The following is an 18,019-nucleotide window of genomic DNA, read 5'->3' on the forward strand; positions in this document are numbered from 1 at the left end:
TATTTATGTATGTTATGAATCTAACATCCAGTGGCAGTTTCTGTGATATTCCTGCCACCCCCGTCTAAATCAAGTCTGTTTAAAGAGGCAGTTCGTGGATTCCACACCAGACCTATTGAATTAAAATTCTCAAAAGTAGAATCAAGGAATCTGCATTTCTCAGGAAGCTCTCCAGATAATGCTTAGACCCAATGAAGTTTGAGAATGAATGCCCATACCTTCCTGTTTCCTTGTTCTATTCAACAATAATATTCGACATCCACACTATCTAGTCACATACTACATGCTAGATACTGCTATCAACTATTCTACCTTTGAAATAATAAATCTCTTTAAATATAAGCTCTGATTGTTTAATTTCTTATAATCCTGTTTTTAACTTTTTTCCTCAAATGTTTCAGCCTTCTCCTCACATTATTTGCCTCTCCATCCAGCCCAAATCGCATTATCCAATACTTTCACTTTAATTGGTACTCTTGACGCCATTGCTCATTTTTTCAAGCATATATGCTCAGCAAATTCCAATTGCTAATTAATCCAATTAGTTATCGCCTTGATTCCTTTATTTGTGGGTGACTAGGAAACATTTCTTCAGCGCTTCAGATTATTGCCCTATTATATTTGCTGCTGACTTTGTACTCCTTTAAAAACACTGCTTAGCAACTAGTCAGTTCTCTGCTCCATTCTCCCCCATAATGACTTCAGAAACTGACAATACCAAGAATCCAGTGTCACCAGCACTGTCTTGTCTCAGCTGATGATCCTGCTTTCTGTTTTATACCCCAAACCTCATAGATACCTATTTACCAAATAGAGGCTCTAGAATTCCCTACAGCCACTTAAAATCAAGTATGTCTTTAGCACGTTGAGTAATAGTTCAAAAGATATCAGATCCTAATCCCTGGAACCTACAAATGTTACCTTATACAGTAAAATGGTCTTTATAGATGTGATTGAGTTAAGGATCTTGAGATGGGGGAGATTGTCCTGGATTATCTGTCTGGGCCGTAGATACAATCATACATGTCCTGACAGGAGTGAAATAGAGGAAGATTTGATAGATATGGAAGAAAAATACAATCATACGTGTCCTGACAGGAGTGAAATAGAGGAAGATTTGATAGATATGAAAGAAAAAGTGGTAAGACCATGGTGGTAAAGACCGGAGTGATTTGGCCTCATCAAGAAATGCTGGTATCACCAGAGACTGGAATAAGCAAGAAACAGATTTTTCCTTAGAGTCTCTGGAGGAAATGCAGCACTGCTAAGACTTGATTTCAACCCAGTATACTTATTTCAGACTTCTAGCTTACAGAATTTTGAGAGAATAAATTTCTGTTTTAAACCACAGAGTCAGTGTTAACTTATTGTAGCAGCCACAGGAAAAGTAATAATGCAATACAGTGGCTAAAACATTTGCTGAAGTGACTGACACAAACTTTTCTATACTTTTCTTTATTTTGATCCCTAGTAGTCAATATGTCATCAAATTCTGTTGATTCTACTGAATACATCTCTCTCAAAATCATGCCTTCTTTCACAAGCCCACAGCCATTATCTTTGCTGAGCCATAAGTAACTTTTGATCTGGCCTTCTAGAATAGCCTCTGTTGCAAAGTGGCCCATGGTTTATTATTTCAAGATTTTTCAGATTCTTTGGTAAACGTTAATAGGTTTTAGTAACTACAGGGTAGGAAGTAGCTTGAAGTCTCCAAAAAACTCTCATCTTTTACAATAAAAGCAGCTCCTAGACCAAAGTCTGCTATACACAAAGAAGCTTCTTAGTAAAGAAGAATAACATTTCATACAAGTTCCAGAAACTCAGCAAGCTCCTGTTAGCTCTCCTTAGGATCTCTTACAAGGACCATCCCCTGAATCAATGAAATATTATGGCCTTAGGAGCAGCCAAACTTCTAGTTAGATCAAGAGACAGAATTTTCTCTTATATGGGGCATTGCCCCAAAGTAGCAGGTGCTGCGACTGGCCAGTCTTTCATACAGTGTTCACAGAGGATCGATGAGCCTGTGGAAACTTTCAGACAATGATGAATCCAGAGTAGTCCTCATTCTCATTCCTCCATTGGAGGAATTCTCCTTCTTCCAATTTAATGTCTAAATCCTTTATGCTAGTGAGCTAAACTTCTGCTCTTGATAGATGATATATGAAGTACTAGTAAAAGCTTCCTCTGGAATGTGTGTTTCAGATTGGGTTCTTTCAAATATCAATGAACCATCCTTAGGGTATGGTAAAAGTTAACATCACACACAAATACATCAATCTGTTCTTCCTCAATTAATTAAAGTAAATTACCTCACAGAAAATTTGAAGACGTGATTCTCTTTGCCTTTTTTTTTTTAAGATTTATATATTTATTTGACAGAGAGAGCAGTCACAAATAGGCAGAGAGGCAGGCAGAGAGAGAGGGAAGCAGGCTCCCTGCTGAGCAGAGAGCCTGATGCGGGACTCGATCCCAGGACCCTGAGATCATGACCTGAACCAAAGGCAGAGGCTTAACCCACTCAGCCACCCAGGCGCCCCTCTTTGTTTTTCATGTCTTCCCCTCATATCTTTCTTCACACTGTGTCCAGGTTGATCTTTCAAGTAGAACACCTGTTACTCATTGTTGACTCTTACAGCCTCCAGCGCAGATGGTGATCTTTGTCTACCTCTTCACTCACCACACCAACGTTATTTCAGAGATATTTAATTGTAGTCCTCAAACCAAAAAAGAAAAAAAATAAAAACAAGCTATAATCTTTCTAGTCATATAACTACTTCTATGCCCTCTCCAATTTGCCTACCGAAGTATTTTTTTTTTTCCTCATTCTTCAGATTTCTACTAAAAAGGTAGATCCTCTGTGGAGCTACTGTACTTTTCTCATACTTTAGCTTCCTCTTCCCCTCTGTCTTCACTTTTCTGAGTTTATAACTTATGTTATGATATTGTTAAATTAACATGTGTTAACTGGAGTACAGGCTACTGGGTGGTGAAACACAGTTCAACAAAAGACCACAAAAGAAATTGAAATAGAGAAGTTGATTACTCACAGGTCTTAGAGGAGGTCGAGAGGTTACCACACCAAAGGTGTCATTTGGAGATGTCACGGCAGGGTGCAGGCAGAGAGAGTGGCAGGACAGGGGCACATCCTTTATTAGGATCCATGTGTAGAGGGCTTTGAGGTTCCAAGGATGGGACCAAATTGGTCAGCTCCCAAACTAAAAGAGCAGGGTTTTGGTCAGTCTCCCAGTGGTTTTATCCAAGGAGTCCAAAAGGCATACAGGTGCTAGGAGGCAGGAGAGACTGTTATCACAAGGCTGTCAGGGACTTGAATTTTCTTGTGGTTCTGTGGTTGCCATCCAGGATGTGTACTTTCATGAAGGGCTGCTGTCAGTCCAAGATCTCCAAAGGCTGCTTGGCTACACAAAATGGATACTGAGGCAACAATACCATGGAATGGTTTAGCGAAACTCTTGACATCTTATACTTTTGCTTGGTACTGCATTTTAGATATTCATAGGAGTCCCCTGCAATATCACCAAGTCTGTAAGCTCCCAGGGAGTGCTTACCATGTCTTCTTCATATGTGGAAGTCTCATTTCTATCATATGCATGACTGACTCTCTATAAAAATCTGGGGAAAGGAAGGAAGGAAGGAAGGAAGGAAGGGAGGGAGGAAAGAAGGAAGGAAAGAATAAATTCCAGAGCCAAAGAAAATTATTTATTATTTTATAAGCCAAAGATATCTCTTGCAACTACAGAAAAGAGGCTTATGTAATTTTTAGGCCTTTTGTTTTTGAAAGTAGAAAAAAATGTTTAAATGTAGGTTATTATATAACGAATTATGTATGAGTAGCATGTATAAACTGGAAAAGATATTTGCAATGATTGAGTTGTTTAATTCTTCAAGCATATCTTTGTTCTATGTTAAATTTAAAAACTGAAATAATGTCAGAATTGGATATCAGCTTTTTTGACTATTGCATATACCACATTTTCATAGTCTCAAAGAATGTAAAATGTCAGTATCTTTTTTTATAGATTTTATTTATTTATTTGATAGACAGAGATCACAAGTAGGCAGAGAAGCACAGAGAGAGAGAGAGGAAGGGAAGCAGGCTCCCTGCCGAGCAGAGAGCCCGATGCGGGGCTCTTTCCCAGGACCCTGGGATCATGACCCAAGCCGAAGGCAGAGACTTTAACTCACTGAGCCACCCAGGCGCCCCAATGTCAGTATTTTTTTTTCAAGATTTTATTTATTTATTTGACAGAGATCACAAGTAGGCAAAGAAGCAGGCAGAGAGAGAGGAGGAAGCAGGCTCCCTGCTGAGCAGAGAGCCTGATGTGGGGCTCGATCCCAGGACACCAGGATCATGACCTGAGCCGAAGGCAGAGGCTTTAAGCCACTGAGCCACCCAGGTGCTCCCCAATGTCAGTATTTTTAATGTAGAAAAAGCTACACTATATATTTCTACAAATATATATGCCCTATATATGTCCCCATCCATGATGTTAAGCTACTAAGCTATAAGAATAAAGTTATTGAAATCAGAAGATATGGGTTCTGGTCTGGGTTGTCCAAAAACCACTACTCAATGTTTTAAGATGACCTTAAGTAGGAAAAATAAGGGACACAAAAAGAGGGGGGAAAAAGAAAGTCAAAAACATCATATGAAAATATTCAAAATTATTGGTTTCTGATCTGCTGCTCTAAGTTCTTTTTATTCATTTTTATTTGCCTGATTTCTCTTAAGTGATGTGCTTGCATTCATTTTTCATTCATTCAACAAATATTTATTGATTCCTACTGTGGATTAAATCTAATGTGCAAAGAATAAAAGATGAGGGCACATGGCCTACTGCTGGAGACAGATACTAAAAGAAAACTGCCTAATTGTAGGCATGTGCCCTTAATATATGCCCAAGATATATTATAAAACATAATTTGTCTTATGCATTATTTATATATTACCTTTCTTTCCCTCTGCTAGCATAGTAATTATGTTCTATTACTGCACCAAAACTGGAGTTCCCAAGGATTGACACATTTCATGTTTTAGCAAATAAGCAAGATTTTGTTTTATAGTTAATTTGAAATCTGTAAAATAAGTGCATTAAATATCCTGAACATTGACCTATATCTTTCCCTGAAGTTAATTTTTACAATATTGAATGTGATTGCAAATTGTATTGATGAGCCTTGTTTATTTGTTTTCAAACATTACTAAATCATAAAATTGAGGTCTTCTTTTGCTGTAAGCATATCTTTTTATTTAGTCCTGTAAGTTCTATAAAGCACAGCTTTCACTGGAAACCATGATGCTAGAAATTCATATATTTCAATTATGTCCCCCTGGAGGCCAGTAATTATTGGAAAAACAGTTAACTGGTTTTATGGTCAACCTTTGTCTAGAAGTTCATCTCTATAACGTACAATCTTTTACCCTGCCTCTAAAATGTGAATGCAAAGTAGAAATGGTAACCCCGCAGTAAAATACACTTATATATGAAATCCATTATTTACGTAATTAAAAATGTGCCAGGAGGCATTTTGCTCAAAACATTTCCCTTTTCATTTAATGTTCTAGAAACATTAAGGTTTCTAGAGTAGCATTGTTAAAAGTATTCTATTTACCACAAGATAATGTGTTTTCTTTTTCTCCTTTTATTTATTTTTCCTCTTTCTCTCCCCACACCACCCCCACCATTTTTTTTCTTTTTTTCTTTTTGAGGACTTAAGAGTATTTTCTTACCAGTCTTAGTAAATATTAGTTCTGTTAGTGCTTCAGTGATGATTTCTGTCTTGCTCATCAGTCTTGACTATCCTCTACTAGAACCATAACATTGCCTGTCAGATATTTATTACTTTGTTATTATATAAAGGTATTTTTAGTTCCTAACAAACAGATTGGACTCTGTAAATGGATTCTCATTTTAAGACCACAGTAACTGTCTTTTTCAACATAAGTAAGTAAAACAATTGCCAAGGTTTTCTGATCATTTTCAAATAAAGCCAAATTCTAGGATGTAGTAATAAAAATTATCCTAGAAATTGACAAAGAAAGCAATATGGGAGTACTCTCTCCCCTTTTGTGATAACTCTCTGCTCTAATAATTGTAATTTATTAAAACAAAATTATTCTGCAAATCTATGGAAGCTAAGGTTTATAAATCCATAATTTTGTGACTATCATAAGATTAAGCCATGAAACAATAAAACGATGAAAAGAACAAGAATGTTTGATATATTTTGACACTTATTTTGAGTGATCATATTTATGTTTAAATATTGTAATTTTTTTCTTGTGGAATACATATATTTTTCTAGAACACCTCCATTAGTTTAGTCTTGGGAGTTTTGTAACCTGGTATTTGATTTATTTCCATAGTCTGGGTGTATAAAACAAATATCTGAAAACCATCAAAGTTCATCTTCAATAAAAATTTAAAAATAATTAAATGTGAAAAAATCTAAGAGTAAATGGAAATATTATCAAATTAGTTCACATATTTACACATATGATTTAATGAAACCATCTGAATGTTCCAGTAGATTTCCTTACCTATTTCAATGAAAATTAAGGAAGCCTTTAGTAAAACAATATGGTGTGCTTTCTGGGCATGGAAAAGTAGGTGGGAGAAGAGATGAAATGGGAGGTGCCATACTCAAGGAGAGCAAGAAATAAGAGAAGATGCTGAAAGAGAAAAACCAGGGCAAGCAGAGAGAGATCAGCATCTGTTCTGGAGGCCTTAAGAGTCCTCAACAATGAGTAACAGTTCGCCACCTGTTACTATATGTTTTGGGCTCAGTGTCCAGTTTACTGGAAGTTTCCCTTAATTCATGAATGCTGGAGGAAAGTACTGGGTACCAGGGAACTATTTTTCATTGCTGTTGCAAGATATAAAATGCCCTGAAAGACCCATATTCTTTTTCCCCTTGGAAATTATGATGAGGATATTATTGTGACCTTATCCTGCTTTTCGTCTTAAAACCTTCAATTCTGGACCACAAGACGATTTTTCTAAAGCCCTTTCTCAATGGTAATTCAAGAGAATTACCTTGTTAGTATAATTTGTCTGTTGCCTGGCATTGAATGATCAGTTTGGAGGAATTTCCCTATTGGACAGAATGGTGAGTTCATTACTCTATTCTTTGTTACTCCTTGTTAAGCCCAGGACTATAGGAAGAAGAGCGCTGAAATCTCTCCTCACTATCGTCTAGTAAAAGGACCTTGATATATCATTTTCTGGTATTCATACAGTTGTTTCTAGTACTTTGTGAACAACTGTTAGCAGAGAAGAATGAATGATGTCTCTTAAGCTCATGAGGATTCCATATCAAGGAGAGGAGATGGGGTCATGGAAAAGGTAATATGGTTGATGCTTAAAACTTGAGTAGGATTCATTATTTTATTTGACAAATGTTTATTGATCATCTACTGTCATACTACAACAGAAATGAGGAAATGCAACAAATTTCCCAACAGCAAGTCATGATTCTTAGTTTTTCAGAGTTCCATCAGAGATTATATCACCCAGAAATCATAATATGTTTTTGAATATTATAATGACAGTATGCATTGTCAGCAGAAACTGGGAACAAGAAATGCTTTTTTTGTGACTGAGAGAATCAGAGAAAGGTTCAGTGAGAAAGTAACCAAGAGTCATTTTTGGAGAATGAGTAATAATTTTACAAATAATGGAGGAACAGTTTGGCAGAAAAAGAAAAGAGCACATGCAAGAAGAGTTAAGATTGGCATATAGTGTGATGTGGCTGAAGCTGTTGCTGGAAAGAGAAATTGAAGCAGATTGAAAAGTCTTCTTATAATGTGATGAAGACTTTGGATTTTTATCCTGGATCCTCTGGGGGAATCACTGGAGATTGATAAGTAGGGGAAGACAGAGATACGTTTTAGAAAAATAACTGTTGGTGATGGGACTGTGTGCAGAAGATAGGAACTGTAGGTGACCAACCAGCTGGAAATTGATCAATTCTTGACATTCCTGACTTCCTCCAATAGAATTTTAACATTCTTCAAGGGAGGAACCCAATTTTATTGACTTTTTTTTTTTTTTTGGTCCCTGAATAATGCTTGCTATATAAAGGGACCTAGTCTTTGATGGTTGCTGGAGGGAACATGAGAGGGAAGGAAGGCCTTAGTAAGTGATGGAGTGGTCTGGATGAGTAATGATAAGGACTGAAATGACATATCAGCTGTAGGATGGCCAGAAAAGACAGATTGGAGATGGATTGGCACTGTAATTTAGCAAGCAGATTTCATTTCTGTACATATGGCCAATGAATATCTTTTTGCTTCTTTTTCCTAAGATGCCCTGGCACATGCTCTCTGAAGTTCAAGATGAGTCTAATGTGCAGAGCTGATATTGCATAGTTGATCATCATAGTTGTTGTATATTCCTCACTATAGTCCTGAATGGCTCACTCCTAGCATACTGATGACATTGTGGTTGACTGGAAAGGAAACATTTCCCAGGGACCTAGATGCATATTTTGACTCTATTTTCTGAATTAAAATCTGTGGGGAAGTGCTCAGGAGTCTTATCCCATAAGAGAAAGAAAGGTATTTACTGGCTTAGAGGTGATCAAATACAAAATACCCATTTGAACATGGAAGAATGTTCTCTGAACATTGGTTATCCAGGCTTTTGTGCCTGGCCAGAATAAAAACAGAGAAATACAAATTTCCCTAGATCTCAACTTAAAGGTCTGCAGATAACAAACAAATGAGGTTATACTAACTGTACAAATTCAAATGTGCTGGTTTGTACCGTTACCGTTTTCCTTGACCCCTCTCAGGGTTAGTTATGTGAATCCCTGGGGACACATTGCGTATGCTGCAAATCAAGTATTAGAAAATCAAGTTTCCAGAAGACATTTTTCCTAATCTTAAAGATTAATTCATTGATTTTGCCAAATTTACCAATTTATGATTAACAGTTATAAATCTAAATCTTACATAGCACTATGTGCCAGTCATATATTAGAAAAAGTTTACATAAACTATCTCATTTTATCTTCACTACACTATTTCCAGCACCACTCCACAGAGGAGCTTCAGTAACAGGTCCAAGACACCCAGCTATGGTATCGCTGGTTTTAATAACAAGAAAACAAAACAAAATAGAGTCTATAACAATAATGTTTAATAATGATCAATATCCGTAAATGAAAAAATCAATTTTTCATTTCAGAATTTTTGCGTTAATAAATGCAAAACAAATACAGTCGTTGGCTCACATTTTAGAATTTTTAGGTTTCTTCTGCTAATTTCCCAAGTAGTTTGTTAACATTTGGGAAAAAAAGTTGTGTTTTTTTTCCCATCAGTAACAAAAGTTGAATATTTTTGTTAAATGGGATGGCCATAAAACTTATCTTCCAAGCTGAGGACACTTTTGAAAGTAAAAGGGGCACTATTAATAATTGCCCAAAGATAAAAGTTTGAACTTGGACCCTACCAGGTTAACTGGGGTGTTTGGTCCCCATGTTATTAAACTTTTTAAACTTCTTAATTAAAGGTCTTACATATCACCAACAGAGCTTTTAAAAGTGTAAACCCACAGTTCATAAATTTGATGATGTTCCTTCGGAAAACTGACCATTTGGCAAAACTCCTTTGAGCAAATTGATTTTTTTTCTCTTCACAGGGCTCAGATGTAGTCCACAGGACCAAGCAGGATACTTTCCTCAGGTGTCCTCTTCCAAAGGAAAACATTGGAAGCAAGCCATGCAAAAGTTCTTTTGTCTTGTCACTCTTTATCATTTCTAGACACTTCAATAAGTAAAATTTCTATCTAGTGGGATCTAGGATTTGGCTGTCTAGAAAAGACATCACGACACTGCCTCTTTAAGAACCTCATAAACAGAGATCAGCCCCCAAATATCATGAAAGTATATGAATAAGGTTTAAAATAAACCCTTGATTGAATTCATCTACTCCATCCTTCCTTACTAATTAGATGAATCTCAAGAAGCCCAGGCAATTTTGTGGCTGATGCTATTTGAAATAAGTAACAACCCAGATCAAAAATTCTCCACAAACATTTCAGGAGGCACTGAATGTTAGGTGGGTAATATTTAGTGTTGTCCTAGATTGTGTGGTGTTGGGCATTTTTCCATAGAAAATGGTCAATGCATTCAGTGATCAAGAAAGCTAATGCTATTAAGTGCTCTAATACAGAGGCAAATTCAAACACATGATGGAATATATAAATACAAAAAAACTCCCTTTTTTCACCAATAAATGTGAAATAAATTTATTTCATCAATAAATAAATAGAAAGACTTTTAGAATTACTGAAAGAAAATCTTCAGTAATAAGTAATTCTCACAAATAGAAATTCAGATTCAGGGGAAATCTTCCCATTTTTTAATGTAAACTGGGCTTTGAAAACTCACTTGAGGACAACTCCTGTATCCTCATTATCTAAAAATGTGATTTCATCTATTTTATTTTGAACTTAAAGTATATAATTTACATACTGAATCCATGAAAATTTGTGTTAAAGTTGAAGGTAAAATCATTACTGCTTGCTACTGTTCTCAGTCAGAATTTAAAATTTACTGTTTAAACAAAGTACCTTTATTGTTAACAGTAAATGGTAATCTAAAATATGTGAGGCAGAAAGGAATGGTAGTATTTCTTTGTTACAGTGTACTCCATCCTGCTTTTATGGGTTTTCCCAAGATGCGCATGTCTGAACTCTTTCTAAGGAGCAGGCTCGGAAGGCTGCTGAGAATGGCAGAGAATGAAGCTTGATACAGGTTTAAAAATTTGGTGCAAGAATTAAATGTGATTCCCTGAGATTATTATAACCATGTCTTGCATATTAAAACAACTACTGTGGCTTCTTTCTCTTTGAAATACAATTAATTTGCTTCCTATAGAGGAAATTTATGTATGAATAGTTTTATCAGGTATTATTTGTGTTTGTATTATTTTGTAGTGAGATGAAAATTCACATTACTTTTCCCAGGTAGAATGCAGTGCACCAGTGTTGATGTTTTCATTATTCATCAGTTTCTTTTTTTGGTAATTCCTTTTTTTTTTCAACTTTTTATTTAAATTTCAATTAGCTAACATACAGTGTAATATTAGTTTCAGTTGTACAGCGTACAACATTGTGATTCATCACTTCCACATAACACTCGGTGCTCAGCACAAGTGCCCTCCTTTCTGGTCACTCCTGTTGTATAGTTTCTACTATATTTATTTCTCAGTGTCCAAAAGTCTTGTTTTCCCAATTTTATTTGGGAGTCATTTTCTGAGACTTAGAATCCACTTCTTCATTGGAAGAAATTAGTAAAGAATTTACAATGTCAAATAATGGTGAAGATTCTTGACCAGCTCAGAAAGACCTGTTTACCTTAACATATTTGTAATATCCTAAAATGCTCATAAATTTCAAGAATAACAGACCCACATCCAAGCTACTTTGAGCTGTAGTTTTCCTTAGCTACATGGAGTTCTATCCTCCAAGAAAGCCTGGAGTATCTCCTAGCACGTGGATGGAAGGAAGGATGCAAAGTGACAAGAACTTCACCTTCAGTTACTCTGGGAAAGTTGTACTGTGGAGAGGTTGTAATTACGTCAATTCTTCCACAAGAGTGAAACCAGTCTGTCTTATCATTAGTATAATATCTAAGCAGATTGCTAAGTAAAGCAGTAATCATGTGAGAGTATTATTTATGAAATGCAGAAATTGCCTGCCTGATCTGGGACAAGTAATTTTTCTACACACAATGAATACAATAAAAAACAAGATAGCTTAAGGCCCAATCCTCATTGGGTGTATGCTTTTCATGGGAGATAAAGATAATAAACAAGTGTTTACAACTGTGAATGTTGTTAAAGGTTGAGATACTCAGGCTTCTTAACCTCAAGCCTATTGACCTTTGGGCCACCAGTGATATTTTGGTGGGTGGGCTATTCTGTACTCTGTAGGATGTTTACAGCAAACTTGATTCCTGCCTACTAGATGTAGATAGTAGTACACCCCCAGTTTTGACAACTAAAAATGCCTCCAGACATTGCCAAGTGTCCCCTGGAAGATGAAGAGGTGGGGGAGAAGAGGGGACAAAATTGTCTCCAATGAAAGCCACCGGGCTAGATGAAGAGAGAGATTCATCTTTCTAGATAGTTAGCTGGAGGTCATTGATGACCTTGATAAACAGAGTTTGAACTGTGGTTCTGGAAATGAATATCGAAATGATGTGAATGAAGGAATGAAAAGTAAAGAAATGGACACAGCTCTCCAGGGAAGTATTTTCTGTGAAGGGGAGGAAATAAATGGTGCAAAAGCTATTAAGTAAATGTGGCATCAAATGAGGCTGTTTGGGTTATTCTTATTTCTTGATTGTTTTTTGTCTTTAAAAACAGGAGATGCTACCACATGTTTGCAGCTGGTTGAGTGAGATATGGTGGGGAAAGTCAGGGCAGGAAAGGGAGAATAAATGAAGTAACAGTCCCTTAAAATGGATAAGGATTCAGCCTCTCAGTGGAAGAGCTGACTTGGTAAAACACTTCTTAAAATATAGCAAAGCAGAAAGAAATTTGGGGCTCAGATTTAGGAAGCAGCAGCTCTGGCGATGTATTTTATTATTAAAGTAGGTAGCAAAGTCATCCACTGAAAAAAAAGACAAAGGTAGGTTTTGCAGGTAGTAAAAGTAGAGTTCTGCTTTGTTTTTGCTGCATCAAAAATGGATAGAATCCAGAAATCCTCTGTTAACTCATCTGATGCTCATCTGGGAATAATGCCTTAAATAAAACATACTCCTAATCATACATATTATTGCTAGAATAATATACTTTATGTATATTATAATATACTTTATGTAAAATTAGATACAATTCCTGTTTCTGTTTTTCTTGCCAAAATGGTTTTATTTGCTATTTGCTTGTAGTATACAAGAAAAATATTACGTAAGTCTTCCCTCTCAAAATTCAGGAAAAAATACATTTTTGTGGATTTCTTTGCCTATACAACACTGCATTCCAAACAATAGCAATAGTATAAGGAAAATTATTGTTAAGGAACAACTTTATCATTAAATCAATATATTCTCTGACTTGAAGTCAATTTGCTTAGAGTTTTATATGGCCTTATTGATTTGAATCATAAAAGATACAAAAGAGGATACATTTGTACAAGTTCAATAACATAAAAAGGAAAAAAAAATGTTCTCAGTGAGAAAAACCTCAAAGTATTCAGTGTGTTGATGAATGCAGAAATTTGAAAACAAAGTAAATTATTTCCTCTTCTATCACAGACTTGGAAGAAATCTGTAGTCTGTCTGCTATTTACCTCTCCCTCTCTTGTGGTGTAGATATTTTGCGAGAGATATGTACCAGTGGCTCATTCTTTAGGAACCCAACAGAACTAAACATAAGTTGAGGAAATGTTCACTTTGACCTTTGTTTTAAAAGCTTGACCAATGTTTTGAATTCTCTTACCCTGATTTCATCTTTAGTTGGTTTATTTTCTGACCTGAAAGAATGAAACATATTTACATTTATGAAAAGCTTTGACATTCATGACTAATGGATGTTAATTGCTATGACAGTGACATTTTGTATCTTACGCGTATTTCTAGGTTACCTTTTATAGGAAAATCTTTGAGGACTAAATTACTAGGGCTTTTAGAAAAACTGAAATATAGTGCTTTCTAAAAATACCAAATTATTGCTAACATAAAACTTACTATAAATCACATGCGATTATAACACTGCGTTTTAAAATCTCTTTGAAATATATTTTACTTTAGTAATTTGGGATTTTTAAAGAAAGTAATTAAGTAACTACATGGACAGAAAGGATTATGCTTGTTTTGGGTGTTTATGGCATCTTTATTTTATAAATATTCTTGCCTTATCTTATCCTGGTCATTCTAAAGAAGTATCACCCTTTGAACTATTGAAAAACCAATGGCTTCCTTCTCATAGTATCTTATAAATGCTCTGGTGTTTATTATAATCCTTTCTAGCTGGTTCTTATCCTCTTAGCCGGGTCTGTCTGTAGGACATTCCTAATCTCTTTACTCTGGTGGCGACTTGGTTTATAGGCTCTGACATTTAAGGATATGTCTGAAATGCACTTTGGACTCCCACCACAAATACCTTGTTTATCTACTTTTTCCAAATGTGTTTATCTCAAATCCAGAGAGAAATTTTCAATTTTTTTAAAGTTATAAAGAGAAGGTAAAATAAATTAAACATGTTCATCGTGATGAAAGCAGCAAATGGGATTTCCAAACTTTTTAATTTTATGTACCAAGAGTTTAAATATTTATGTGTCTAATCTTCACTTTATGAAAATGACCGGATGAACTCTACACGTCTTTGACCATAAGTAAAGATTCCTTTGCCAGTAAATGTGGCTGATATTTACTACAATAGAACCAAGCAGGAATCATATTTTTATTTATTTATGAGTATAACCTTTTCTCTACAGGTTTTTTTTTTTCCCATTTTAATTTATAGCATGACCGGTCGTCAGGATTAAATGACAACTTTAAAATAGAAAGTGGTTTCTGGAGGAAGAGGTTGGGAATTTAAAATTCTGAGTTAAAATGACATGTTTCACAATCTTTTTCTGAATCTCCAAATTTCATTCTTAAGGTTCTTAAGGACAGTGAGAGGTGAATGGCACTCTTTTTATGACTCAGCATAGTAGGTAAGAGCTAAATACAGGTTATAAAGGTATCTGTGAGTGGTGGATTATGTGCCAGGATTTGTTGTCAGCCATCATAAGTGATATAGCTTGAACATTTTGGTAAAATATTTTTCTTAGTTTATTCTTCTATTAGATAGTACAAGATAGTACTTGGGTAAATCATTTCATTACATATAGGGATTTAAGCAACTTCATGGCAGTTGACACCAGCCACCAATTTAGATTTCTTAACAGTGATCAAGTTCTTCAGGCAAAAATATGTCAACAGAGATGCTATGGGAAACATGTATATTTTACCTGATACTATGGGAAACATGTATATTTTACCTGAAAAAGACACGCTTCAGGTGGAAGAGTGGATAATACTCCCTATCTACTTAATTTTTTTGTACTTCTAAAAGATGAAGGCTAGTTGATTATCAGGTCTCAGTCAGAATTAAATCCTGAATTCTCATAATTTAGGCAAGTAAATGTTTCCATAGGTAGAAGGCTCTCATTGTTTCACTTGAATAAAAGAGTCATTAAAAAAAAATTACTCTATGTGAAAATACAGAGCAAGAAGACTTGAAAGCATACACACAATGGAAAATTAAAGGTTGAAAGGATGATGTGAAGAAATATACCCAGGATCAAAACCACAATGAGATATACCACCTTATACCAGTCAGAATGGCTAAAATTAACAAGATGGGAAACAACAAATATTGGCAAAGATACAGATCTTTCAGTGTTGGTGGGAATGAAAGCTGGTACAGCCACTCTGGAAAACAGTATGGAGGTTCCTCAAGAAGTTAAAAATAGGGCTACCCTATGACACATCAATGGTACTAATAGGTATTTACCCCAAAGATACAGCTGTAGTGATCCGAAGGGGCACCTGTACCCCAATGTTCATAGCAGCAATGTCCACAATAGCCAAACTGTGGAAAAAGCTAAAGTGTCCATCAAAAGAAAAATGGATAAAGAAGATATATATATATATATATATATATATATATACACACACACACACACAATGGAATATTACTCAGCCTTCAGAAAGGATGAATACTTGCCATTCACACTGATGTCAATGGAACTGGAGAATACTATGCTGAGCAAAATAAGTCAAGCAGAGAATGACAATTATCATATGGTTTCACTCATAAATGAAATATAAGAAACAGAGCAGAGGATCATAGGGTAAGGGAGGGAAAACTGAATGGGAAATCATCAAAGAAGGAGAAAAACCAGGAGAGACTCTTAACTATAGGGAAAAAAATGAGGGTTTCTGGAGGTGATGGGTGATGCACATTGGGTGGGCTTGTGATGCACGTTGAAGAGGGTAGGTGATATGATGAGCACTGGGTGTTATAAATCAGTAAATTATTGGTAACACAATAATGCAATAATTATTGGTAAATTATTGAATGCTACATCTGAAAAAAATGGTGTACTCCATGTTGGTTAGTTGAATTTAAATAAAAAATTTAGAAAAGTATATCCCCAAGGCCCCTTTTATATTCCATTTAGTTCATAGAAGAGATAAGTCCAAATTTCACCTAATCCACTTCCAAATAAAGATTTAAAGAAGACATGGATAAATCTATATGCTGATGTAGTTAATTACAACTGTAGGACTGATTTTCATGTAAGCCTTTGAAAACCAGTTAGCTTTTTATAGGAACATCACAACCACATCAGACTTATCTTGGTTTTATTATTATTATTTTATTTTTGTGTCCAAATAAGAATGTGAACTTAACCTCAGCATTTTTTTATTTGTTAAAAATAATTTGTTTTATAACATGTACACACACACACATACTCCCACATAGTTACTATCCCTTATTTGTCAAATCATGACATTATTTTAACTTTTTAATTTAACTCTGTGCTGAGATCAAGGGATTATATACTAATTAGATAAAATTAGATCCATGGCCAACAATATGATGCTGAAACATGAGCAAAGAATAATGTAGTTTTTACTTACACACTCTTTTAGGAAAATCCCATATCAGGTACTTTCTGAAGGGCACCCTTTGATGTCACAAAATGGCTGCCAGGAGCAACTGGGGCAACATAATCCAGCTCATGTACAAGGCCAATCAATTTTTCTCCTCAAATTTAAAACACAAGTCCTGGGCTTCATTCTGACTGGATAATCTTAAGGCAAATGCCAGTCCCTTAACCAATCATTTAGTGTAGGGCTAAGAATTTCACTAATTGGTTTAGGACCAAATCAAAGCCTGGGCTCTGGTAAACCCAACCCTGGAATATAATGGCATCTTAAGGCAATAGGGTTCTGGGGAGAATAATGGAATAAAACTTTAATGAAATAAAAATTGAGTACCTATAACTCACGGAGGGGAGAATGGATCAGGTCAACTAAATGTATCATGTAAATTTTGTCTGTGATATCTGAACTACTCTGGATAGTTTGGTTTTTGTTTTGTTTTGTTTGTTTGTTTTAGTTTTCTCATGGAAAGTGAAACTACATTCTACTTCCTGAGAATCGTGTGAACACAAAATAAATAAAAGAGTGAGGTGGTGAACAGAGAAGAATTAGATTATATTTTTCAAGAAATATTACATTATTTCTTAGACTTTTATTCTTTCATGGCCCATTTTTTTCCTCTTATACTGTGTAAATCTATTCCTGTGTTGCTTGATATATAACAGGAACTCAGCAAATTCTGAATTATTAAGTATAAATTAATGGAGAAAAGTTTATAGGGTAATAAGTTCAGTTTTAATGTAATCTTTCAAAAATTCAGTTAAATGAAAATTTTAAATGAAACTAATTGGTTATCCTACTTGTTTTTCCTAAAAGAAATATAATTTTTTTAGTTTGGATGGAATTGTGTTATGAAAAAAAATGCATATGTTCATTCTAGCCCAATCAAAGAGTGCTATTTTTTTTTCCCTCTGAAAGTATTCACCTGAATACATGATTTATTGCGTACTTACTTTTAACTTTCCCTGCCAGAAGATGAAGGATTCAGATCAATGACCTTTTCTAATTCTATGAATGTTCTGTAAAAGGGTCCCTTGCCTTTCAAATTACATTAGAAATCAAAAGTGCACATGACTTTGAAAAGATTTATCTTTCCTTAAGTATATTTGAGGATTCATCTTTCTGCTATTAGTCTTATTTGGGTTCTAATAAGTTAAAGTTGAGCTGTGTTTTGAAGGGAGATAGGTACCTACCATTCCAAACTCTCTTTGTCAATAACTTTTCCCTCTCTTTCTCTAAATCTATATGAACATAGATTTTGTTTTATGGATATATAGATGCACTGGTCAATAAAAAGATATAGATAGGTATAATATAAAGTCAGTGAAAATCC

General features: G+C 35.1%; 1 protein-coding gene across 17 annotated transcripts in view; it reads left to right on the top strand.

Moving 5' to 3' along the window:
• Nucleotides 1–18,019, top strand: part of ROBO2 (roundabout guidance receptor 2) — a 1,669,704-nt gene that overhangs the window by 781,632 nt on the left and 870,053 nt on the right. The gene's annotated exons all lie outside the window — the stretch shown is intronic.

This window comes from Lontra canadensis, unplaced genomic scaffold (assembly GCF_010015895.1).
Source record: "Lontra canadensis isolate GAN:19392208 unplaced genomic scaffold, GSC_riverotter_1.0 scaffold62, whole genome shotgun sequence".
In the NCBI taxonomy this organism is placed as follows: domain Eukaryota; kingdom Metazoa; phylum Chordata; class Mammalia; order Carnivora; family Mustelidae; genus Lontra; species Lontra canadensis.